Below are 8,466 nucleotides of genomic sequence, written 5' to 3' on the forward strand. Positions count from 1 at the left end.
ACATATGAGTTCCATTGTCCATTACTAAATTCATATGCTCTCCAATGTCCAAGAGGAGGTTGTGGACCTTTTTTCGAAACAACATCAAGTTTGTCATTAAGTTCTCTCAAAACATGGTTGTAAATAGTATTTACAGGTGCTTTCCTCCTTTACCACTGAAAATGCACCCAAGTTAATAATTTTTACAACAAGTTCAAATGACTTATTATCTAAATTTGAGATAACTCAACCCCTCTCAATTTTGACTTAATAATTCAATGCATCGGTGGTGTCAGGTTCAACAGGCAGTCTTTTCTCTTTTCTTACAATAGAAACATTTCTTGAATTTTCAAGTAATCTTAGCTATGATTCTCAACCTGACTTCTCTTTTTGTTACAATAGAAACATTTCTTGAATTTTCAACTAATCTCCACTAATGATTCTCAACTTGACTTGGACTCAAATTTAGACTTTTACATGTATTTTTAAAAATTGTGGATTTCACTGAATCTCACAAAGTTAAACTATCCATAGCTTAGACTTCACTCAACTAACAAAATTAATTTTCAAACCCCTAAAATTACAACCTTATCACTCCAATTTTCAAACCATCATGCCCAAAACCATCTACAAACCCCATGCACAAAACCATGGGATGACTCTGCCCCCTGCAAACCTTAGGGGGAAGTGGCCCGAGAAAATGTACAATGTGTGTAACTAGTTGTAGAAAGAATATAACACATACCGAACACATTCTCGTTTCCTTGCCTGTCTCACCAAGGGATCTAATTTGAATTACTAGTCCAATAATCTATGATCTTAGACTCCCTTATATATATTGCTTCAAATCCCATCTAGCAACTTTGTTGTCTTCACTTTTTCCATGTCTCTAATATATTGTCTGGACTTACTAGTCCAATAATTTATGTAAAAAATGAGTCTATAGTTTTAGACTCCCTTATATATTGCTTCAAATCTTATCTAGCAACTTTGTTGTCTTCACTTTTGTCATTTAATATATTGTCTAAAAACTCGTAAAAAAAATCCGAAAAATAAAAAACAAAATAGACCAAAAAAATATTATACAAATCAAACACAAACAAATTTTCCAGAACTGAACTTGAGTGGTGCACCACTATAAGTATTAAATTTAATTTCATGAAAAAAAATACATTTACAAAAGATTTACAAAAATCTAACACAAATTTGTTTCTCCTCACACAGTGAATTACATTACAGTAAAAATAATAAAAACCTCTTGACATACTCTCGCAAAAACATAATTTATGAACTTATATTTAAACATACATTATGCTTTTCACACTTTAATTGCACGCAATGCAAATTCATATTGAGCATTGCAACTTTGTATTAGATACACATCAATATTTTTTTGATTTTGATTGACAGATGCTTACCATGTGTCATGGATTTCTCGTAGAGATAAAAACTATATATGGTTCAAAAACTTCATGTTCCTGAAACTTTAAGGAAAATTTTAAAAATGATTTTCTTTTTATTCCATTGGTTATAGTGACGAAAAATCTAAAGTGCTATTAATTATAAACATTAAATAAATAAAGTAATTAGGATAAGATGCATCTAGATGGCTAAATCTGTATTATATTAGCTTGATAAAATACTCCTGACATGAAATATGTGAAAACTAAGGCATTGATATAACTCAAATCTAAATAAAATTGAATTACATCTAACTGGAAATGGTGAATACAATATAATTTTAATGCAAGTTGTTTATTGATGAAGCACATAAGTTTTATTCATTATAACATACAGGGGTTTTAAGATACTATTTAAGATAATTTTTGTGTAAACTGTTTTAAATTGAGACAAAAGAAAATTTGTGCATTGTTTTAAATATTGTCTTTAAGTGGGTGTCTTAAAATTAAATTGTCTTAAAATATTACCATTATAAAGACAATATATAACACAAAATTTTTTGTCTTTCCGGAGACAAATTCATTTTTATCTCTCGAGATACAATTTCGTTTTTCTCTCTCTAGAGACAATAGTTGGGATTTAAGACATATTGTCTTTAAAGAGACAATGTATTTGATCCTAACTATTGTCTCTCTAGAGACAAAAAAAAATTACATTCAAAGATAATACAACATCACTTTTGTCTCTTTAGAGACAATATAAAATAATGAATCTAGAAAAATATCTCATCATTGAAATAAACCAATATTAAAAGTATTTAATTATAAATAAACTACCATATCATTGATTATTTCATATTAGGAGACAATGGAATCGAACCACGAACATCATACTTATAAATTAGACGCTCTTCCATTGAGCTAGCATCCTTTAAAGAATTACATGAGATTTATGGTATGAAATTGCATATATAGGCATTGATTTTTAAAAAGTGCTTGACACATAATGGCGTAATCTTTGTAAAATCTAAAATCATGCAACCCCTATTTTTAACTTGATAAAAATAACTCAATGGAGTTAGCTCAATGTCACACCCATGTAGCATGACTCACACAACAAGCTAACTAGCAATTGCACCAAGAGGTGCAAAGGAAAGAAGATAGGAGTAGGGGAATTTGGAAAGAAAGTTGAAAAAAACAAACATTTTGATCATTAAGCATTAGGAACCACTCCAATGCTTGCAATCAAAGAGGTTGTCTTTAATTTTTTTTCCAAGACTAATTGGCCAATCAGTTTTAAAACTAATTCTATTTTTACAATTAATGAAACTGTATTTAAATTCACAATAAAAATGGTAATAAAAATAATAGCTATTAAAAACAATTTTGTTAAACAAAATAATAAAATAATAAAAATAAAAATAAAAAACCAATAACTCACAATTTTGATTAATTTTATTTCATTTTTAGTTACAACGCAAATTTTGAATTAATAGTAAAATAAAAATACATCCAAATTAAAATCACAACAACTGAAATTATATCAAAATCAGTCTCAAAATAAATTTAATAAAAGAACTTTACAAAACAGTCACAAATCTCAGTATATTGAAAATGATACTTTTGAATGGAATGGTTGAAAACACCACAGCTGGATTTACATTAAAGTAGGACCCAAAATAATAAAACAATGAAAACCCTTGCAACACAAATATGCCAATAACTTAATTTCGAGAGATTTTAAATCTCATAATTTCGGTGTATCTTTTGCTATATAATATCTATAATATATATATAATATATATATAATATATACTAAATTCAGCCCAGAAGAAGTGAACTCACCCACACATGCAGATCCAATATGATCAACCTTAATGAAAAATCACAATTCAGTTTGTGGAGTTACCTCTTGGCCTGACACTAATAAAGAGTTGTATACAGTTCCCTGTTTGATACATGGAAAAGAAGGGATTAATTCATGTACATTATGAAAGATTAATTCATTTACATCAGAGAGCTAATCACTAAAAAAAATATCCTTACAAGTACAAAATTCCCCACCTTATGCATGAACAAGGCCAAAAAAAAAATCACATAAACAAAAATAGGCATATCAAGAGTTCTATAGGCATGCAAATGATAAGAATAAGCATTATCAATTTGGTTCCAATGAAAAAAAGAGGATATGGCATAATCTTACAATATGCACTTAAGTAGATTTGATTGCAACCCCATCCATATAATGAAGTGTCTTTAATAGTTTAGCTAACTACAATTAGTAATATAGTAAAAACATGCTAGTTGAAAAAGTGCAGTGCAATTTTGCATCACAAAAGATAAGGGACAAGTGAAAACAAACAAATTTCCCCTTTCCTCAGGAGGATTGTTTTCTAAATTTCAATCCATTTTTATCTTTTCCTGAGGCCTTTGATGCAACTGAGGCACAAAGAAATTCTTAGGAATTCATTGATTTCTTATATACTATTAGCAATCTGATATGAGTTTCTACAAAAACAACAAAAAAAAGGTCATGTACGGGCATATCATTATCAATGAGGTAAAGGAGATGCAAGAATCCATTCTCTAAGGCCAAAAGTTCCCAAGGACACAACTCTCATATGAAGGAACTCCTGGCAACACGTAACATAAGTAACAAATCCAAACTGCAATTGATTGAAAGAAACAAATGGACTATGCAGTAGAATATTGTTAATATAACACATAAAGCATGCATGCCCCATGATTGTTTAGAACCAAAGAGAAATACATTAGAATCAAGCATTTTGGCTAAACAAAAGACATTTTTAGCAATGTTAAATGCATTGGGGAATTTACTTAAAAGAGAAACTATATAAAGAACAAGAAAGTAAGCATGATATACTACCTCAGAAGGAAAATTGGGTAAGCAATAAAAATAGAAATGTTAACAAGCCTGAAATAGAGCATATCTAATCCTAACAAAAGTTAGCTAAAATAAAAAAAGGAAATAGCAAAACTAAGAGTGACTTAACATAAGTTAGCAGTTTATTTTCACCAAGCTACACACAGACCTTAGATTTTATGAATACGCTTCAACATGATAGAATAGATTAATTTCACCAACACAGAGGAATGAGTTTTGCTACTCTCTCAAAGGAACATATTAAAGCGACTTAGGATTTCATTTACAGAGTTTTTATCGAAAATGCTCAGAGCATCACATTAAAATTTAAATTCATTTACGTCGTATTATTTAAAATTTAAAATTTAAGTTCAAGATTAATAGTAAAGTCCATCATTTGCTCTCAAATTTAATGTAATGAATCCTAAGGATTTCTGAACTCAGGCATCTAGGGAGATAAGAACAAAGAAGTACAGCAAGGGAAGAGTTTGCAGCAACAATGCAAGAACAACATATCCTGTTGCGAAATTCGTAAGAAATTCTGCCAAAAGGCTAATTAAAGTGACTTAGGATTTCATTTACAGAGCTTTTATCGAAAATGATCAAAACATCACATTGAAATTTAAATTCATTTACATCGTATCATTTAAAATTTAAAATTTAAGTTCAAGATTAACAGTAAAGTCCATCATTTGCTCTCAAATTTAATGGAATGAATCCTAAGGAATTTCTGAACTTAGACATCTAGGGAGAGAAGAACAAAGAAGTGCAACAAGGGAAGAGTTTGCAGCAACAATGCAGGAACAACATATCCTGTTGCGAACTTCATAAGAAATTCCACGGATGACCCAAAGGCTAAGGGAGGAGCACTTCAGGTCCAAGATTAAGTTGATTTCCAAGTTAAGTTTGGTTGTAAAATTATTGAAGTTGAAATAGTTGTGTGGGCATAAGGACATAAATAATTCATATGTTAAGAAATATTTCCATATCTTTTGAATTAAATAGATAAAAGTCATTTAATTATATTATATTGTATTGTTGAAGTTTGAGTGTTAGGTTTGGCTATAAAATTTTAAATTATTGAAGCTGAAGTAAAACCTTAAATAATTCAAATTGTTAAGAAACATTTTCATATAGTTTGAATTAAATAGATTAAAGTAATTGGACTAATTTTTTTAATTTAATTAAAATATAAATTATTTAATTAAATAATATATAAATTTATATAGTAAAATTAAGTGAAACTATATATAAAGTAAAAAATTAAAATATTTGATTGTAAATATAATAATTTTTAATTTTAATTTCAATTGGTTTAAAGCATTTTTGCTATTGAGAGGTTATGGGTTCAATTCTCTACACTTTTAGGTGAGGCTTCATGGTTGAGCATGTAAAAAATGATCCCTTGAGTGGATCTGGATGATACAAATATTTCGTGGATATAGCAATGACAAATCTCCAGAGTCTATAAACCACTTACAAGAATAAAGAACAAAAAACAAAAACTCAAAATACAAAAACCATATATATATATATATATATATATATATATATATATATATATGAATATAATAGCTCTTCATGTAAATTAAAAGAAAATACTTTTATCTGTTTATATACATACATGCTTACCCTTATTCTCTATGTAAATAACATTATTTGTGTGAAACCAAGGATCTTATTATAATATCCATTTCACATTTGTATCATGTTTCTTGAGGATTGACAACATACAAATTCAAGTTAGATCGGGCCACTAGAAATAAACCATCACAGTCGGCTTTGATGCCTAGGGTTTTCATTCCCAAATTTTCCCAATAGCAAGGGACTTTGATTGGAAACCAACTTTTTGATATCAAGCTAAAACCCCACATATCTAAATTATGGTTGTTAATCACAATGCAGGCCTCGGTTCTGTTACACTTCCCTTGAAAATATTTGGAATTATAAACAGTAGCCTAGTCATCACATACCAATCGAGAAGTTGGCTAGTTCTTCCATCCAACACCTAATCTAGGCATCCTGGTCTAATTTTATCTTAAATCTGAAAGAAATAAGTAAAAATGCCTTTGAGTGAGGGGGAGGGACATAAAAGTTCCATTGAGAATTCTGTCATGATTTGACTAATGTGCTGAATTGTTGGACAACGTCATTGTTCTACTATTCTGATCGCCCTCCTCCCTATCATCTCACTGTCTTCCACTAGAAATTTTCAAGACTTCCATCCATTACCTGCTTCTTTGATCTTTCTAGAAATCGACACTGCACAATGCATACTACTCTGCATCACGTCATAGACATTCAATGGTTTTCGATTGTTCAATCTCCTTAAATTCTTACAATTGCTGAATTTTTTTAAAATCATATTTTCTTCCAGCATTCTCTGGATACACTCATATTTCGTCTTCTTATGGTGACCCTCTGGACAAAGATACATACTTTCCATGCACAGCTTCAAATTTCTTTGCAAGGGAGATCATTTTTGACACTAGAGATAACAAATCCCAGGTTTGTAGTGCGGCTAAAGGAAGAAGGGAGATAAACATTGACGTTCACAGGCTCTTTAACTCGCCTTCAATTTGAAAAATCCTCGTAATCCCAATTCTTTATCATATTACATGTAAAGGCCCTAGTCCAACATGCAACCTTTGTAAGATCCATACATAAATGCTTGTGATATTTCACTACAGGGTTTCAATTTCTAAAATGATTTTCAAAATTGCTCTCAAAATGCCATTAAATAAACATTGGGAAAGTGCAAATATGTAGGTATTGCAACCTTGAAATGAATCAAATCAGAGTCTAAAGTACAGGGATTCAACTTCTGAAATGATTTTCAAAATTACTTCCATTGAATAAACATTGGGAAAGTGCAAATCCATAGCTATTGTAACCTTGAATCAAATGAAATTAGAGTCGAAAGTACATAGATTCTAGCAATCCATCTTTTATAGCCTTAAATTTGTGTGTTGGTTCTGCTCATTCCCATCTCCCATTTCGAGTTGATCATATTAATAAGATAAAAAAAGGAGGTTCAAACAACCCCGTGTTAAATCCCTCGACAGTAAGTTGGAGAGGACATAAAGGATTCTCTCGGAGGTTTCCAACCCCTTTGAAGGGAGACTAGGTTCAGAGCCATGATGACTCTGCATTCGGGCATTAAATTAGAAAGGGGTTTTCGGGAAGTTCAGAGGCACGGTAGCTTTGCATTCGAGCATTAAATTAGAAAGGGGTATTAGCTTGCATCAACTACACTCATCTCAAATGCCCTAACTTCTACACCATAGCCTGTTATTTCTCTAGAGTATGCCACAGTAAACACACTATTATTTTTCAAATTTAATAAAATATGTTACTGTCATTACGAACAAAAAAAAAGATCTTCCACAAAATATTTTCACAACTAACCTGGTTTAAAATGAAGCTCTTCCCTTAACGTGGCCGACAATAGACATAAGCAACACCAAGAGGCCCTTTCATGAGTTTTAGAGTGGCAATGGCCTCGGGGTCCATTCTCCAACATTCTCTCAATACACTTCTATTTTGTCTTCTTATGGTGACCCTGTGGACAAAGATACATACTTTCCATGCACGGCTTCAAATTTCTTTGCAAGGGAGATCATTTTTGACACTAGAGATAACAAATCGCGGGTTTGTAGTGTGGCTAAAGGCAGAAGGGAGGTAAACATTGGTGCTCACAGGCTCTTTAACTCGCCTTCAATTTGAACAATCCCCGTAATCCAAATTCTTTATCATATTACATGTAAAGGCCCTAGTCCAACATCCAACCATTGCAAGATCCATACATAAATTCTTGTGATATTTCACTACAGGGTTTCAATTTCTAAAATGATTTTCGAAATTTCTCCCAAAACCTCATTTAATAAACATTGGGAAAGTACAAATTTGTAGGTATTGCAGCCTTGAATGGAATCAAATCAGAGTTGAAAGTATAGGGATTCAACTTCTAAAATTATTTTTAAAATTACTTACATTGAATAGATAGTGGCAAAGTGTGAATCCGTAGCTACTGTAACCTTGAATCAAATGAAATCAAAGTTTAAAGTACACAAATTCTAGCAATCCATCTTTTATATCCTTAAATCCGTGTGTTGGTTCTTCTCAGTCCCATCTTCCATTTTGAGTTTCTCAAATTAATAACATGATTGTAGGAGTTTTTAACAACTATGTTAAATGCCCCAG

The 8,466-nt window shown here is 30.9% G+C and overlaps 1 pseudogene; it reads left to right on the plus strand.

Moving 5' to 3' along the window:
* Positions 1–7,087: 7,087 nt before the first annotated feature.
* On the plus strand, positions 7,088–7,168 carry LOC149239869 (small nucleolar RNA SNORD36; annotated as a pseudogene).
* The last annotated feature ends 1,298 nt before the right edge of the window (positions 7,169–8,466 follow it).

The sequence above is a fragment of the Pinus tabuliformis genome, chromosome 8 (assembly GCF_031772625.1).
Source record: "Pinus tabuliformis cultivar Carrire ecotype Pingquan chromosome 8, CPIR1, whole genome shotgun sequence".
In the NCBI taxonomy this organism is placed as follows: domain Eukaryota; kingdom Viridiplantae; phylum Streptophyta; class Pinopsida; order Pinales; family Pinaceae; genus Pinus; species Pinus tabuliformis.